General features: G+C 36.6%; 1 protein-coding gene across 1 annotated transcript in view; it reads right to left on the reverse strand.

Annotated features, from left to right (window-relative positions):
- The window catches only part of AGBL4 (ATP/GTP binding protein like 4), a 1318619-nt gene that overhangs the window by 820555 nt on the left and 477874 nt on the right, over positions 1–20190 (reverse strand). The gene's annotated exons all lie outside the window — the stretch shown is intronic.

Consider the following 20190-nt stretch of genomic DNA (forward strand, 5'->3'; position numbering starts at 1 on the left):
TATTGGAGAGTTTTGAGCAAAAGGCAAGACATGATCTAATTTATGTTTGAAAAGATAGCACTGGCTACTGTTTTAGCAATAGAGGCACAAGTAGAATCAGAAAGACCATTTATGAGGCTGTCGCAGTAATCCAAGCAAGAGATAATAGTGTTCAGTCTAGAGCAGTGTGGGTGGAAAAGCCAATTGGATTTTCTAAAAGATTAGACGTAGGAGGTAAGAATTTAAGAGATATAGGGCTGCTGTTCAGACTTTGCTCTAACTGATCAGAAAATGTTGTCTAAATTGTGGTCGTGATCAATGGAATCATATAAGCCTCTCTTTAATCTGTTTACCTAAAATAAACTTTGAAGGATAAGCAGAATTTGATTAGAGGAGAAAGATTCTGATCCTCTGACACTCCTTTAAGCCATTAAGGTGAAACACACATGACTCTATGACTATCACAGAATTTCTGGCTGCAAAGGAGGAGGCACAAGCTGTTAAGTTGGCTTATATCTATTCATCACTTTCTGTGTGTCAGGCACTATTCTAAGCACCTCAAACAAACAAACAATATAAATAAACCACTTCTGTAGTACACATTATTATTATTCTCCATACAATGAATAAAGAAACTGATGCTCAGAGAGGTTAAGAAATGTGTCTGATGTCATATAATGAGTAAGTTGGGGAGTTGAAATTTAAACCAGGCAGCCAGGCTCCAAAACTTTCTCATTAACCACAATACTATATACATACTAAAGACTTCTCTAAGCCACCATTTTCTCACATGGAAGTTGGGATAATAATATTATCTACTTTAGAATGTTGTTGTGAGCATAATAAGAATGATTATTTAGCCCTCAAATTAATAATAAATAGCTATCAATTTTATCACATGATGTAATCGTTGATAAAAAATTAGGACCATTATTTTTATTGGGTTCTCACATAATTATTCCCATTTTGTATATCAGTAAATTGAGGCTCAGTGGTTCTTAAATGATTTGTCATGTCACAGAGGTAAGGGACAGGATTTGATTTCCATTTGATTTCAATGCTTCTTGTTGCCTCTAATAGATGAATCTTCAATACAGAGATATGCAAGGGCACTGAATGCTGTCTAAAGTTCCCAGAAACACTAATGTCTTATAAAAACCCGTGATTTAAATGGACATACATACAAGAATAAATAGCTTCTCCATATATCAGCAAAACCCAGTTCCAAAACATAATAGAAAAAATATCTAATGCTCAATAGCAATAAAAATAGAAACCACCTCCAAATAAACTTAACAAAAAATGAAGACTTGCTTAAATAAAGTTACTCAACTCTAGTATGAACAGAAAAAGATAAAACGCACTATTCTCTGGATGGAAAGACAATATCATAATATGTCAACTCTGCTCAAATTATCCTATGGATTAAACATGACTTCAATAAAAATGCCAAATATGTTTTTAGAATGTGAAAGAGTAATTCAAAAAATCGTCTTTCAAAACACAAGAGAATAGTCAAGTACACTTTTTAAAAAAAGAGTAATAAAGAGGGACATGTTCAAGTAATAAAATATATTACAAACTTATAGGTATTAAAACTATATTCTAATGACACAATAAATTTTTCAACAAATAATGATGAATAACTGGCTAATCACTGAGAAAAAAGTAAATTTAGGTCCCTATGTCTAACTTAACTAGCCAAAATATAGTAGATTAAAGGTTAAATGTAAAAGATGGAAGAGGAGGGAGAGGAGGGAGTGGAGGAGAGGAAGAAAAACCAAGTAAAGCCATAGAGACTTTAAAGAGAGTATAATTGAACAATTTGCTATATACTCTTGAAAGGAAAGGGTCTTTCTTTGTTTAACCACAAAGAAGTGAGTTCCAAGGAAAAAGATTTATGGATTTGACAATTTGAAAACAAAAACCTCTGAACATCAAAAAATATTTTGAAGAAAACTGAAAGGTAATTAATAAAGTGGGAAAATACATCTAGTTCTATAAAACAGAAAAAGAATTAATTTACTCAATATAAAAAACTTTCCCTTAAGATAATGAAAAAGTATGCCACAGACAGGGAGAAAATATTTGCAAAATACATAACAGATAAAAGACTGGTATCCAAAATACACAAAGAAATCTTAAAACTCAACAATAAGGAAACAAACAACTCAATTAATAAACAATTCACTAGAGATCTGAAAAGATACCTCACCAAAGAAGACATGGATGGCAAATAAGTATATTAAAAGATGCTCAACATCATATGTCATGAGGGAATTGCAAATTAAAATGCCAATGATATATTGCTATGAACCTATTAGAATGGCCAAAATCCAAAACGGTGACAACACGAAATACTAGTGAAGATACAAAGCAACAGGAACTCTCATTTACCACTGATGAGTGTGCAAAATTTGCAGCCACTTTGGTAGACAGAGTGATGGTTTCTTACAACACTAAATATATTCTTACCATAGGATCCACCAATCATGGCCCTTGGTATTTACACAAATGAGCTGAAAACTTATGTCCACACAAACACCTGCACACACATGCTTATAGAAGTTTATTCATAATATCTAAAACTTGAAGAAAAGCAAGATGTCCTTCAATAGGTAAATGGATAACCTATGGTAATTTATACAATGGAATATTTTTCAGCAATAAAAAGAAATGAGCTATCAAGTCATGAAAAGACAGAAAGGAAACAAATGTGCATTGCTATGTGAACGTGTTATGTAGTATGAAAAGACTATATACTGTATGATTCCAACTATATGACATTCTGAAAAAGGCAAAACTATGCAGACAGTAAAAAGATCAGTGGTTGTTAGGGGGTTGGGAGAAGGGAGAGAGAGAGGGATGAGTAGGTGAAGCATAATGGATTTTTAGGGTAGTGAAACTATTATTCCATATGAAACTGCAATGATGGTTATATGTCATTATACATTTGTAAAAATCAATAGGATGTACAACATAAAGAGTGTACCTTAGTGTACACTATAGACTTCAGCTGATAATATTTTTATCGATATCGACTCATCAAATGTAATAAACATGTTGCACTAATGCAAGATGTTATATAATAGGGGAAATTCAGGGGAGTGGCAAGGGGTGTATGTGGTAACTTTCTGTACTATTTGTTCAATTATTTTTTTATTTATTTATTTTTTCGGTACGTGGGCCTCTCATTGTTGTGGCCTCTCCTGTTGCGGAGCACAGGCTCCGGACGTGCAGGCTCAGTGGCCACGGCTCACGGGCCCAGCCACTCTGTGGCATGTGGGATCTTCCCAGACCGGGGCATGAACCCGAGTCCCCTGCATCGGCAGGCGGACTCTCAACCACTGCACCACCAGGGAAGCCCTATTTGTTCAATTATTTTTTGTAAACCTAAAACTGCTCCAATAAAAATTGTATCAGTTTTGTTAAAAGCTCTCACAACCAAGAAAAAATCATCACTATTATAAGAGAAACAGACAGAGACAGAGAGAGAAAGACAGAGAGAGAGAGAAGGGTGATTCAGGGTGTGGGGGACATGTATAGGAGAGTTGCAAAAGGAAAAAAAACATACAAAACAAAATTATAGAGTGCCATTAGCCCTAAAATGTCTAATCTAACCAGTTAAGAATGTTATCTCATTAAGAAAAGTGTTTTTAATTTTGGTAGTAATCAGGCTGACACATTTATACACTGCTGGAGTGGGTATAAAATGGTATAAATTGGAGGTCATTTGATTAACATGGCTCAGAAGTGTTTTAAATATATTTAGCCTCAATTCCATATATGGGAATTTGGTGTAACTCAATAATCATAGTGAACACCAACCTCTCTATTATAGTATTGTTTATTCTAGAACTTAATTGCCCAATGCCAAGGGATTGATAAAATGAACTATGATGGAGCCAAACAATGATCTCCTGAGAATCCTTTAAAACAATGTTATACAAAAATATTTAAAGTGTGGAAAATACTTAGAATGCATTGTCAGGTGGAAGATAAAGTAGGTTTGCAAAGTAGTTTCATATTATCTAATTGTTAAGAAAAATAATATGTACACAATCTTACATTTTTGACTCTATATCTCTGTAACTAAGGTAGCTATGGAGATAAAATGAAAAAGTAAAATTCTGCCAACATGCTAACAGTGGTTATTCCTTTTTAATTGGGTTATGAGTTGTTTTTGTTTTCTTCATTTCTATCATCTATATTTTCTATAGTTTCTACAACAAATATACACTGCACTTGTAATAAGAAAAAAATATTGTGTTTAGGAGAAAAGGTTCTGGAGAGACGTTCAACAGGGCAGAGGATTAAGACATGGAGATCACCTTCCTAACCACAAATGCATCAGAAATACATCTACATGTGGAACAACTCCTACAGAACACCTATTGAACACTGGCAGAAGACCTCAGACTTCCCAAAAGTCAAGAAACTCCCCACGTACTTGGAAAGTGCAAAAGAAAAAACAGAGAAAAAAGAATAGGGATGGACCTGCACCTCTGGGAGGGAGCTGTGAAGGAGGAAAAGTTTCCACACACTGGGAGGCCCCTTCACTGACACAGACGAGGGGAAGCAGGGGAGAAGCTTCATAGCATGGAGCAGCAATAGGGGTGCAGAGGGCAAAGCAGAGAGATTCCTCCACAGAGGATCGGTTCGGACCAGCAATCACCAGCCTGAGAGGCTTGTCTGCTCACCCACCGGGATGGGCTGGGGCTGGGAGCTGAGGCTGGGGCTTCAGACGTCAAATCCCAGGGAGAGGACTGGGGTTGGCTGCGTCAACACATCCTGAAGGCGGCTAATGAGCTACAGCTAGCCATCAGGGAGTCCAGAAAAAAGGTTGGACCTGCATAAGAGGCAAGAGACACTTGTTTTGGGGTGTGTGAGGAGACGGGATTCAGAGCGCTGCCTAAACGAGCTCCAGAGACGGTGGCGAGCCGTGGCTATCAGCGCAGATACAAGAGGCAGGCATGAGACACTAAGGCTGCTGCTGCAGCCACCAAGAAGCCTGTGTGCAAGCAAAGGTCACTATCCACACCTCCCCTCCCAGGATCCTGTGCAGCCTGCCACTTCCAGGGTTCCGAGATCCAGGGACAACTTCCCTGGGAGAACACATGGAGTGACTCAGGCTGCTACAATGTCACACTGGCCTCTGCCGCTGTAGGCTAGCCCCGCATTCCGGTACCCCTCCCTCCCCCTAGCCTGAGTGAGCCAGAGGCCCCTAATCAGCTGCTACTTTAACCCTGTCCTGTCTGGGCAGGGAACAGACGCCCTCAGGCGACCTACATGCAGAGGCGGGGCCAAATTGAAAGCTGAACCCCAGGTGCTGTGTGAACAAAGCAGAGAAAGGGAAATTTCTCCCAGCAGCCTCAGAAGCAGCGGATTAAATCTCCACAATCAACTTGATGTACCCTGCATTGGCAGAATACCTGAATAGAAGACAAAACATCCCAAAATTGAGGTGGTGGACTTTGGGAGCAACTATAGACTTGCGTTTGCTTTCTGCCTCTAATTTGTTTCTTAGTTTAGTAATTAGCGTTTATTATCACTGGTAGATTTGTTTATTGATTTGGTTGCTCTCTTCATTTATATATATATATATATATATATATATATATATACATATATATATAGATATATATATTTCCCTTTTATCTTTTTGTGAGTGTATATGTGTATACTTCTTTTTGTGACTTTGTCTGTATAGCTTTGCTTTTACCATTTGTCCTAGGGTTCTGTCTGTCTGGTGTTTTGTTTGTTTTTTTAATTTGTGTTTTAGGATAGTTTTTAGCACTTTTTATAATTGGTGGATTTCTTTTTTGGTTTGGTTGCTCACTTCATTCTTTCTTTCATTGTTTTTTCCTTCTTTTGTTCTCTTTACATTTTTATTTTTAATAATTAAAAAAAATTTAATTTAACAACTTTATTTTGTTTTCTTTCTGTCTTTCTTTTTTTCTCCCTTTTCTTCTGAGAAGTGTGGCTGACAGGGTCTTCACGCTCTGGCTGGGTGTCAGGCCTCTCCCTCTGTGGTGGGAGAGCTGAGTTCAGGACATTGATCCACCAGAGACCTGGCTCTGTGTAATATCAAATGGTGAAAGCTCTCCGAGAGATCTCCATCTCAACATTAAGACCCAGCTCCACTCAACAACAAGAAAGCTACATTGATGGACACCCTATGTCAAAAAACTAGCAAGACAGGAATACAACCTCAGCCATTAGCATAGAGGCTGCCTAAAATCATAATAAGGTCACAGACACCCCAAAACGCACGACTGGATGTGGTCCTGCCCACCAGAAAGACAAGATCCAGTCTCATCCACCAGAACACAGGCACCAGTCCCCTGAACCAGGAAGCCTACATGACCCACTGAATCAAACTTAAGCACAGGGGGCAGATAGCAAAAACAATAGGAACTACGAACCTGCAGCCTGTGAAAAGGACACCTAAAACACAGTAAGTTAAACAAAATGAGAAGACAGAGAAACACGCAGCAGATGAAGGAGCAAGGTAAAAACCAACCACACCAAACAAATGAAGATGAAAGAGGCAGTCTACCTGAGAAATAATTCAGAGTAATGATAGTAAAGATGATCCAAAATCTTGGAAATAGAATGAAGAAAATACAAGAAACATTTAAAAAGGATATAGAAGAAGTAAAGAGCAAACAAACAATGATGAACAACACAATAAATGAAATTAAAAATTCTCTAGAAGTGTTCAATAACAGAATAACTGAGGCAGAAGAACGGATAAGTGACCTGGAAGATAAAATAGTTGAAATAACTACCACAGAGCAGAATAAAGAAAAAAGAATAAAAAGAATTGAAGACACTCTCAGGGACGTCTGGGACGACATTAAACATATCAACATTTGAATTATAGGGGTCCCAGAAGAAGAGAAACATAAAAGAATTGAGAAAATATGTGAAAAATTATAGCTGAAAATATCCCTCATATGGGAAAGGAAATGGTCAATCAAGTCAGGAAGCGCAGAGAGTCCCATACAGGAAAAATCCAAGGAGAAACACGCCAAGACACATATTAATCAAACAAACAAAATTAAATACAAAGAAAAAAATATTAAAAGCAGCAAGGGAAAAACAACAACATACAAGGGAATCCCCATAAAGTTAACAGCTGATCATTCAGCAGAAAACCTGCAAGCCAGAAAGGAGTGGCAGGACATATTTAAAGTGATGAAAGGGAAAAACCTACAACCAAGAATACTCTGCCGAGCAAGGATCTCTTTCAGATTTGATGGAGAAGCAAAAGCTAAGAGAGTTCAGCACCACCAACCAGCTTTATAATAAATGCTAAAGGAACTTCTCTAGGCAGGAAACACAAGAGAAGGAAAAGACCTACAATAACAAACACAAAACAATTAAGAAAATGGTAATATGAACATGCATATCAATACTTACCTTAAATGTAAATGGACTAAATGCTCCAAAAGAAAGACATAGACTTGCTGAATGGATACAGAAACAAGGTCCATATATATGCTGTCTACAAGAGACCCAATTCAGACCTGACACGTACAGACTGAAACTGAGGGGATGTCAAATGATATTCCATGCAAATGGAAGTCAACATGGAGTAGCAATTCTCATATCAGACAAAATAGACTTTAAAATAAATAAAGACTATTAGAAGAGACAAAGATGGACACTACATAATGATCAAGGGATCGATCCAAGAAGAAGATTTAACAATTGTAAATATTTATGCACCCAACATAGGAGCACCTCAATACATAAGGCAAATACTAACAGCCATAAAAGGGGAAATTGACAGTAACACAATCATAGTAGGGGACTTTAACACCCCACTTTCACCAATGGACAGATCATCCAAAATGAAAATGAATAAGGAAACACAAGCTTTAAATGATACATTAAACAAAATGGACTTAACTGATATTTACAGGACATTCCATCCAAAAACAACAGAATACACATTTTTCTCAAGTGCTCATGGAACATTCTCCAGGAGACATCATATCTTGGTTTACAAATCTAGTCTTGGTAAATTTAAGAAAATTGAAATCATATCAAGTATCTTTTCTGAACACAATGCTATAACACTAGATATCAATTACAGTAAAAGATCTGTAAAAAATACAAACACATGGAGGCTAAACAATACACTACTTAATAACGAAGTGATCACTGTAGAAATCAAAGAGGAAATAAAAAAAATACCTAGAAACAAATGACAATGGAGACACGATGACCCAAAACCTATGGGATGCAGCAAAAGCAGTTCTAAAAGGGAAGTTTATAGCAATACAATTCTACCTCAAAAAACAATAAACATCTCAAAAAAACAACCTAACCTTGCACCTAAAGCAATTAGAGAAAGAAAAACAAAAAAACCCCAAAGTTAGGAGAAGGAAAGAAATCATAAAGATCACATGAGAAATAAATGAAAAGGAAATGAAAGAAACGATAGCAAAGATCAATAAAACTGGGGCTTCCCTGGTGGCGCAGTGGTTGAGAGTCCACCTGCCGATGCAGGGGACTCCGGTTCATGCCCCGGTCGGGGAAGATCCCACATGCCGTGGAGTGGCTAGGCCCGTGAGCCACGGCAGCTGAGCCTGCACGTCCGGAGTCTGTGGTCCGCAGCAGGAGAGACCACAACAGTGAGAGGCCCGCGTATCACAAAAACAAAACAAAAAAAAAAGATCAATAAAACTAAAAGCTGGTTCTTTGAGAAGATAAACAAATTGATAAACCATTAGCCAGACTCATCAAGAAAAAAAGGGAGAAGACTCAAATCAGTAGAATTATAAATGAAAAAGAAGTAACAACTGACACTGCAGAAATACAAAGGATCACGAGAGATTACTACAAGCAACTCTATGCCAATAAAAAGGACAACCTGGAAGAAATGGACAAATCCTTAGAAATGCACAACCTGTGGAGACTGAACCAGGAAGAAACAGAAAATATAAACAGACCAATTACAAGCACTGAAATTGACACCGTGATTAAAAATCTTCCAACAAACAATAGCCCAAGACCAGATGGCTTCACAGGCGAATTCCATCAAACATTTAGAGAAGACCTAACACCTATCCTTCTCAAACTCTTCCAAAGTATAACAGAGTGAGGAACACTTCCAAACTCATTCTACGAGGCCACCATCACCTTGATACCAAAACCAGACAAGGATGTCACAAAGAAAGAAAACTACAGGCCAATACCACTGATGAACATAGATGCAAAAATCCTCAACAAAATACTAGCAAACAGAATCCAACAGCACATTAAAAGGATCATACACCATGATCAAGTGGGGTTTATTCCAGGAATGCAAGGATTCTTCAATATATGCAAATCCATCAACGTGATACACCATACTAACAAATTGAAGGAGAAAAACCATATGATCATCTCAATAGATATAGAGAAAGCTTTTAACAAAATTCAACACCCATTTATGATAAAAACCCTGCAGAAAGTAGGCATAGAGGGAACTTGCCTCAGCAAAATAAAGGCCATATATGACAAACCCACAACCAACATCGTCCTCAATGGTGAAAAATTGAAACCATTCCAACTAAGATCAGGAACAAGAAAAGGTGGCCCACTCTCCCCACTCTTATTCAACTTAGTTTTGGAAGTTTTAGCCACAGCAATCAGAGAAGAAAAGGAAATAAAAGCAATCCAAATCAGAAAAGAAGAAGTAAAGCTGTCACTATCTGCAGATGACATGATCCTATACATAAGAGAATCCTAAAGATGCTGCCAGAAAACTACTAGAGCTAATCAATGAATTTCATAAAGTAGCAGGATACAAAATTAATGCACAGAAATCTCTGGCATTCCTATACACTAATGATGAAAAATCTGAAAGTGAAAACAAGAAAACACTCCCATTTACCACTGCAACAAAAAGAATAAAATATCTAGGAATAAACCTACCTAAGGAGACAAAAGACTTGTATGCAGAAAATTGTAAGACACTGATGAAAGAAATTATGGATGATACAAATAGATGGAGAGATATACCATTTTCTTGGATTGGAAGAATCAACATTGTGAAAATGACTCTACTACCGAAAGCAATCTACAGATTCAATGTAATCCCTATAAAACTACCACTGGCATTTTTCACAGAACTAGAACAAAAAATTTCACAATTTGTATGGAAACACAAAAGACCCTGAATAGCCAAAGCAATCTTGAGAATGAAAATCGGAGCTGGAGGAATCAGGCTCCCTGACTTCAGATTATACTACAAAGCTACAGTAATCAAGACAGTATGGTACTGGCATTAAAAACAGAAAGATAGATCAATGGAACAGGATAGAAAGCCCAGAGATAATCCCATGCACATATGGTCACCTTATCTTTGATAAAGGAGGCAGGAATGTACAGTGGAGAAAGGACAGACTCTTCAATAAATGGTGCTGGGAAAACTGGACAGGTACATGTAAAAGTATGAGATTAGATCACTCCCTAACACATACACAAAAATAAGTTCAAAATGGATTAAAGACCTAAATGTAAGGCCAGAAACTATCAAACTCTTAGAGGAAAACATAGGCAGAAAACTCTATGACATAAATCACAGCAATATCCTTTTGGACCCACTTCCTAGAGGAATGGAAATAAAAACAAAAATAAACTAATGGGACCTAATGAAACTTCAAAGCTTTTGCACAGCAAAGGAAACCATCAACAAGACCAAAACCCTCAGACTGGGAGAAAATATTTGCAAATGAAGCAACTGACAAAGGATTAATCTCCAAAATTTATAAGCAGCTCATGCAGCTCAATAACAATAAAACAACCCAATCCAAAAAAGGGTAGAAGACCTAAATAGACATTTCTCCAAAGAAGATATACAGACTGCCAACAAACACATGAAAGAATGCTCAACATCATTAATCATTAGAAAAATGCAAATGAAAACTACAATGAGATATCATCTCACACCAGTTAGAATGGCCATCATCAAAAAATCTAGAAACAATAAATGTTGGAGAGGGTGTGGAGAAAAGGGAACCCTCTTACACTGCTGGTGGGAATGTTAATTGGTACTGCCACTATGGAGAACAGTATGGAGGTTCCTTAAAAAGCTACAAATAGAACTACCATATGACCCAGCAATACCACTACTGGGCGTATACCCTGAGAAAACCATAATTCAAAAAGAGTCATGTACCAAAATATTCATTGCAGCTCTATTTACAATAGCCCGGATATGGAAACAACCTAAGTGTCCATCATTGGATCAATGGATAAAGAAGATGTGGCACATATATACAATGGAATATTACTCAGCCATAAAAAGAAATGAAATTGAGCTATTTGTAATGAGGTGGATGTACCTAGAGTCTGTCATACAGAGTGAAGCAAGTCAGAAAGAGAAAGACAAATACCATATGCTAACACATATATACGGAATTTAAGGAAAAAAAAAGTCATGAAGAACCTAGGGGTAAGACAGGAATAAAGACACAGACCTACTGGAGAATGGACTTGAGGATATGGGGTGGGGGAAGGGGAAGCTGTGACAAAGTGAGAGAGTGGCATGGACATATATACACTACCAAACGTAAGGTAGATAGCTAGTGGGAAGCAGCCGCATAGCACAGGGAGATCAGCTCGGTGCTTTGTGACCACCTAGAGAGGTGGGATAGGGAGGGTGGGAGTGAGGGAGACGCAAGAGGGAAGAGATATGGGAACATATGTATATGTATAACTGATTCACTTTGTTATAAAGCAGAAACTAACACACCACTGTAAAACAATTATACTCCAATAATGATGTAAAAAAAAAAAACAACTACAATGAGGTATCACCTCACACCCGTCAGAATGGCCATCATCAAAAAATCTACAATCTGTAAATGCTGGAGAGGGTATGAAGAAAAGGGAACTCTCTTGCACTCTCGGTGGGAATGTAAATGGATACAGACACTATGGAGCACAGTATGGAGGTTCCTTAACAAACTAAAAATAGAACTACCATATGACCCAGCAATCCCACTACTGGGCATATACCCAGAGAAAACCATATTTCAAAAGAGTCATGTAGCACAATGTTCATTGAAGCTCTCTTTACAACAGCAAAGTATTGGAAGCAATCTAAGTGTCCATGGACAGATGAATGGATAAAGAAGATGTGGCACTTATATATAATGGAATGTTACTCAGTCATAAAAAGAAATGATATTGAGTTATTTGTAGTGAGGTGGATGGACCTAGAATCTGTCATACAGAGTGAAGTAAGGAAGAGAAAAACAAATACCGTATGCTAACACATACATATGGAATAAAAAAAAAAAGTTTCCGATGAACCTAGGGGCAGGATAGGAATAAAGATGCAGACATATTCAATGGACTTGAGGACACAGGGAGAGGGAAGGGCAAGCTGGGACGAAGTCAGGGAGTTGCACTCACAAATATACGCTACCAAATGTAAAACAGATAGCTAGTGGGAAGCAGCCGCATAGCACAGGGAAATCAGCTCAGTGCTTTGTGACCACCTAGAGGGGTGGGTTAGGGAAGATGGGAGGGAGAAGCAAGAGGGAGGAGATATGCGTATATATGTATATGTATAGCTGATTCACTTTGTTATAAAGCAGAAACTAACACACCATTGTAATGCAATTACACTCCAATAAAGATGTTAAAAAATATATATGCTAAATAAAAAGTAATGCAATTACACTCCAATAAAGATGTTAAAAAATATATATGCTAAATAAAAAAAAGAGAGAGAAAAGGTTCTGGAGTCATCCTGGCTATATTTTGAGCTCATTATGCTGCCTTTCAAAGCTTCATTTTGCACCTTTGTGCAATGAGAATATTAATTATTTTGAGGAATAAATGTGAAAATTATTGTTAAGTATTTAACATAGTGCTTGTCCTATAAGAAGGGATCAATAAATATTAATAATATATTATCATCATCCTTATAAAGTGAGCAGAGAATTAACGGACAAGACCAAAGTTCATTTACTTCAACTGAGATGTAATATCCAGGTTTGAGAAGAAGTGGGAAATAGGCTTAGACTTCCCCACAATTACACAATAAAACAGTGGTTACCCTGCTTGGGCTTCTGAATCTGTGAACATAAATGTCTCAAAGTAAATTAAGAAAACAATCTCCAAATAAATCTAAGGAGACGAGAGAGCAGGCAGGAGTCCATGTGTTGCTTCAGTTACACAGTGATAATTAAGAGTAGACATTTGAAACACCCACTTTAAAAATCTAACATCCTTAATATAGGGTAATATAATACCTAACTTTGTAAAGATGGCAGCTCCACCTAATAATATAATTACTGTATACATTTTGCTCTTAAGAGGATTTTCATGTGGATATATCATTTCACTTTCTAGTTCTTTTTTTTCCAAAAAAGTTTAATGCCACATCACTGAAAACAGTCAATTATTCAATTGTTTAAACTATAATAATATATTTTCCTGTATTTCTAGATATGCAGCTGCTCACTGCCATTAGGTAAATGCAAAAAAGCAGATTAGCCAACAAAATTTTAAAAAAGAGCTGTTGATTAGCTTTGTGGAGTGACCAAAAAAAAGTGTTTTTTGAAGTTATGGAGACCTAGGATCAAATTTCAACTTTTCATATAATAATATTTATTGAGAGCTTATTATGTATAAGGCCCTCTTCTATATACCTTTACTTATCTGTGTAATATTGGGCAAGTTACTTTATCTCCCTGAGCTTCAATTTCCTCAACTGTAGAATAGGAATAAAGATTCTATTCAGCCCAATATTAATATTTGGACAAAACATAATGCATTTGTTTATTAATAAGTATACAAAAGATGGGATATTTAAATGCAAATGCAGGTGATGATGATAGTAAACACATGGGGCTTATTATGTGCTAAGCACAATTCTAAATACTTCACATAATCTAATTTAATGTTCTTAACAACCGAAAGAGTAGGAAACTGAGTCACAAAGAGTTTAGATAATTTTTACAAGCTAAGAGTTAGTAAGTAGTAGTTCAGATTGAAAGGCAGGCAGTTTGGGCTCCAGGGTTGTTATCACTAGACCACAGAGCCATTCTTTTACAATGGTCTGATCCTGTATATGGATGTATGTTCCTGAGCAATTTGGAAATGCAAAGTGCCTCGCTTGTAGAAAATTAATTTGTATATGTTGATATGTGATTCTGCCTACTTTTTCCACTTTGCCCAGTCTTCATGAACCTAGATCTAGAAAGGGAGAAGAAAGAAGAAGGAGAGTTGAATTCTAATTGCCTTCAAATGTTGTATCATCACAATACCTGCTAGATTTGATTTAGGGGGAAATGCAAGGTTAGATTTTCCTTAATCAATAAAGGTAATGACAGCTTTTTATTTATGAAATATGCATGGATTATGCTAGTCACTTTATATGCATGATCTCACTCAATTTTCATGACAATCCAATAATATCAATATTTCTGGCCTGTGCTACAGATGAGAAAACTGAGGCTCAGAGAGGTTAACTTGTCCAAATCTGCATAGCTAGTAAATGACAGAATGAGGCTATGAACTCAATTCTATTTGACCCAGATGTTTTTAAACATTACCCTGTTTCATTATCACACCAAGTCAACTGAGACTTGACCTGGAGCTGGATATAGTGGGCCAGGACTGGGAAGCTAATTAAGGAAGGTGATGTCCACAGAGATGTAGAATAACAAGGATCTATTATGTTTAGATCTATATAGAGGTGGGCAATGTTTAAAAGTGGTATAAAACAGGGAGTTTTGGAAGCCCAAATCAGAAGTCAGAAATGGTTTGTCCATGCCTGATTTTGCGTTGATTTCATTTTTACTATAAAAATAATATTTGTTTACTATAAAAAGTAAAACGGCCAAAAGAAACAGTAAAACACAAAGTAGAACGAAAAAATGAAATATGTCCTGTGTCTAAAAAGAAACACTTAACATTTCAATAGAACATTTATATATTTTTCCCCAAAGATGAATGTCTTTGTCACCTAATAAAAATGCAGGGCTTCCCTGGTGGTGCAGTGGTTGAGAGTCCGCCTGCCGATGCAGGGGACACGGGTTTGTGCCCCAGTCCGGGAGGATCCCACATGCGGCGGAGCGGCTGGGCCTGTGAGCCATGGCCACTGAGCCTGCGTGTCTGGAGCCTGTGCTCTGCAACGGGAGAGGCCACAACAGTGAGAGGCCCGCGTACCACAAAAAAAAAAGCAAAACATTTTGTCATGCTATTTTATAGTCTTCTAAAATATCTTTTTTGTTATCTTCCTGATTCTAAGCTACACCCTGGATATAAGTGGTATAATAGCAGTGACCTAAAGAAAGTAAGAAATATGCAGAGAAACCTGAACCAGACTGAGGCAGAATCAAAGATACCAGGTTTACTTCACCTGTTGGCAAACAGTTTGTGTATGGAAGTGCTTCCACCTGCTACGGTTGGCTGAATAAAGGAAGGAAGGAATGAGTATAAATATCATCCATCTCCATCCAACCACTAAGTTGCTTAGTTAATTAAAAGACAAGTTTTGAGTCCATGCATGGAAAGTAGCTGTTACTCCATAAATCTGTGTATCACTTCCTGAATCTAAATATATGTGAAGACTTCTTTCCACCCTGTTGCCACTGTCACTAGTTCTTCTCACCATTTCTTTTATGGATTATTGTACCTGCCTCTTCTCTCATACTTTCTAATTTGCCCTCTACTGATACCAGAGTGATACTCCTACAATGAAAATCTCTTTCTATTCTTTCATATAGTCAGCACACAATCAGTGTTTGGTACAGCAGTGACTGAAATACTGACTGACTAGACAAACAAATGAAAAGGAACAGTCGGAACAGAAAATGAATGCTTGAAATAAAGCAGTTTCTCTCGCTAATGTGGGGAGAACAAGACTGCCTACATTAGCTGGTGGTTGTAAACACTAAATAAGGCAGAAAAGGAAAGAGGCCACAACAGTGAGAGGCCTGCGTACCGCAAAAAAAAAAAAACAAACCCAAAAAACTATAGAACACACAAAAAATTTTATAGTGAGTTAAAGAATTAGTAGTTAGAAGTTAGCTATTAATTAAAGTCAAAGTTAAAGATTAGTAGTTGCCTGGGGAGGAGATGATTTTGTGAATGTGGACACATGTCAAAACATCAATTTTTACTCTTTAAATATGTGTGATTTATTTCATGTCAATGATCCCTCAATATAGCTGTTTTTAAAAGTGAAAAAGAAAAATGTGAAGAATATAACATGGTGCCTATCCCATACTAAGTACTCAATAAATGTTAGTTACTATTATTATTAAAGTACAATGAGGTAAAAATAATTTATCTATTATGCTGTTAAGCTGGCACAGATTTCATGCTTGAGAAAATAAATAAATTTGGGTATATGTAAAGCCAAAATGGCAAAAGCCAAAGCAATATAAGCAGATAGTTGTAGGGTTCAACATCATCGAATGGGAAATTTGAGTTTTGCACCCAAGTAGACAGAGAAAGAAACTACAGAAATGGTGGTAAATACAGGTAAGGATGATTACACGTAGTTAAGAGGCTAATAAAAATTCCCTTGTGGTGGGGTGAAGAATATTTTAAGATAAGAAGTTGTTACTTTTTTTCATTTTTTGTGATATAAATCTTTTCTAAATCTTTACTAACAAACAAGAAGAGGAGGAGAATGAATAGTAAAGTAGGCAAGTAACAATCTGTGTCACGGTCTGTAAAGAGAAAAAGAAAATTTTACATGTGTTTCAGTGCAGTGTGAAACAGAGGTAGTATAAACAAGTATAACCTAGAGGCAGAGGTGACCATGAAAGAGTGAGGTTTTCCCCAAGAAAGCTGCACAGAAATCTTATGAAGCTCTTAGACTTCCACAGACAGTGAAACAGGAATCTAAATTACCCTTAGCTCGGTCTCAGTATGCTAAGAGCTCACCACGCCTCCCCTCAATACATACTTATCATCTAGGTTAGAAAAATGCTTTGGGGAGGAGAGTGGCTCAGAGTACACAACTTCTGCCCTAGGGTGATGGCATAATCTTACTAGTGCTGTCTCTGAGGTCACGTCCACTTTGAATCTGTCAGGACCTGAAGAACCTACTTGATCTCTCCTGTCTTCTACCACACCCTAGGACCAGATTTATTGCCTAAAATTGGGTATTAATACTACATCCCTAGGCCCTAGCACAGCTTCTGGTGTATAGTAAGTGCACAATAAATATTTGCTGACTAAGTCAAATAGACAAAAATAGCTCTCTCTCTGACATGTTAAACCTATTAATCAGGAAACCATACATTAAAACAACAGTGAGATGCCCTTTCCACCTATCTAACTGGTGAAAAATAAAAGGCATGAAAATGTTAAAGGCTGGTAAAAATGTAGGGGAAAATGGTAATCTCATATTCTGCTGGTGAGAATGTAAACTAATAATCCAGTTTGGAAACAATATGACAGCCTCTACTAAATCAATAACATGCATAACCTATGACACAACAATCCCATTTCTAGGTATATGACTTGGAGAAATGTTCACATAAGGATAAAAATGACCATATACAAATGCCTAGTGTAGCATTATTTATAATGTCAAAAACTTGGAAACTCCCTTAACGTCCATCAATAGGGAAATGGGTTTATAATGTGATATATTCATGTGATAGGATAATAGCAAAGTGGTTGAGATTTCTATTGCTCACTGTATCCAGCTCTTTCCTTCTGGACATATGTCTACACCTCCTTTGCATCTAGGTGTGGGGTCATGTGATTATTTCTGGCTAATAACTTATGAATGGAAATAACACTTCTGCACTGAAGCATATAATTGCTTATATGAAACCTTACAGTTTTCTTTTCTCCTACTGTGTAACTGAGGAGGCCTTGATTTTCATATGGTGTTCTGCCAAGATAGTGAAACCTTCTTCAGCCTGGGCCTCTGAGTGAATCTATAGAGCAGAGCATGCCACTGACCCATGTTGGTTGTATAGTAGGAGTGAGATGTGAACATTTCCTGTGTTAAATAACTGAGATTTGGGGGACCTAGTTTATCCTGACTAATAAAAATAAAGAGAAATAGACTACAACATAGCTATTTTTAGTTCCCAAAACTAGCCAGTTCCCAAAAATATAGCACTGAGATAAAAAGGCAAATTTCAGAACAATTTGTACAGGATGATAGTTTTGTAAATCCAAAACCATACACACATAGAAAAACTACTAGGTGATTTTACATAAATGAAAATAAATGATGTAATTGCCAAGATATGGAAGCAACCTGTGTCCATCAACAGATGAATGGATATATATATATATATATATATATATATATATATATATATATATAATATAAATATGTTATATACAATGGAATATTACTCAGCAATAAAAAATAATGAAATTTTGCAATTTGCAACAACATGGATGGACTTGGAGGGTATTATGCTAAGTGAAATAAGTCAGACAGGGAAACACAAATACTGTATGATATCACTTGTATGTGGAATCTAAAAAATACAACAAATTAGTGAATATAACAAAAAAGAAGCAGAATCACAGATATAGAGAATAAACTAATGATTACCAGGGGGGAGAGGGAAGTGGGGAGGGATAAAATAGGGGTAGAGGATTAAGAGGTACAAACTATTACGTATAAAATCAGCTACAAGGATATGTTGTACAACACAGGGAAGATAGCTAATATTTTATAATAACTATAAATGGAGTATAACCTTAAAAATTTTGATTCACTATATCATGCACCTGTAACATATAATATTGTACAACTATACTTCAATAAAACAAATAAATACTAAAAACAAAAATAAACAAACCATAAAAAAACAACAAAAAAAGAAAAGATGTAAAACAACACAAAAGTGGACAAGAAGGCAACATAGGAGCTTTAGTGAGGCGATAAGAAATGAGATGATTTTTTTGAATAAAATAGATTTCAGTTATATCTATGGAGTACGTTGAATGGTGTTCCCCCAGAATTTATGTCCACATCCAAATTCCTGGAATCCTAGAATGCTACCTTATTTGGAAAAAGGGTCTTTGCAGATGTAATTAAGTTATCAATCCTGAGATGAAATAATTGGGATTACCCAGGGGACCCTGATTCTAACAAATGTCCTTATAAGAAACAGAAGAGGAGAAGACACACATAGAAGAGAAGGTGATGTGAAGATGAAGACAGAGATTGGAGTGACGTAGTCACTAGCAGAAGAAGCCAAGCAATGCCTGGGGATAACAAATGCTAGAAGAGGCAAAGAAGGATTCTCCCCTAGAGCCTCCAGAGTGAGCATGGCCACTGATTTCATTTTAACTTTAGACTTCTGACATTCAGAACTATGAGAGAACAAATTTCTGCTGTTTTAAGCCACCCTGTTTGTGGTAATCTGTTGCAGGAGCCTGAGAAAACAAATATAGTCTGTAATGCCCCCTTTCTTACCACAAAAACTGGAAGCAAATATGACAAAATATTAATGGCTATTAATTCTGGGTGGTAAACAAGCATGTTTGTAATGTTCCTCTTTGTATTTTTCTACATATTTTAAATTTCTCACAAAGAAATTTTTTAAATGAATTATACTGGAGTTATAATATTAACCTGACTATAGTTTGTTGTAGATCTCTCTTTATTCAACTAACTGTTTTGTAAATGCTTACCTCTAAAAAAAGAAACACTTTGGGTTGTTCAGTAAACACGCCCATTATAGATAGTCTATCATTACTGTGACTTTCTAGGTCATTGACAACTGACCTTCATCTCATTTCATAGTCTTAATTCTTATATCCTACAACTTCCTGAAACATACTCCATGATCTAGATTACCAATAGTTTGCCAGACAGGGAATGTTTAAGTTTTCATACCTTTGCTCCTGTTCCTTCCTTTGCCTAGAATGGCCACTGAGGCCTGGGGAATTCCTACTTCTTCTTCTAGATCCAGTTCAAACGACATCAGTCAATAAAACCTTTCCTGATTCCTCAGAAGTAGTTAGTTCCTCCTTTGTGTCCTGTTTGCATTTGGTTCATAATGAATTCTTAAAGTTGTCACTTCATTTTAATTGAGTTTTCTTTGTCTTTTTTTGACTATAAACATAGAGTTTGTCAAAACTACAATTAATTATATTTATATCCCCAAGAACTAACACAACTGGTGCCTGACACAAGTGCCTGATACAGTTTAGGAACCCAGTGAATACTAACTACATAAATGAATTACTTTATTTCATAAT

The sequence above is a fragment of the Phocoena sinus genome, chromosome 1 (genome assembly GCF_008692025.1).
Source record: "Phocoena sinus isolate mPhoSin1 chromosome 1, mPhoSin1.pri, whole genome shotgun sequence".
NCBI classification, from domain to species: domain Eukaryota; kingdom Metazoa; phylum Chordata; class Mammalia; order Artiodactyla; family Phocoenidae; genus Phocoena; species Phocoena sinus.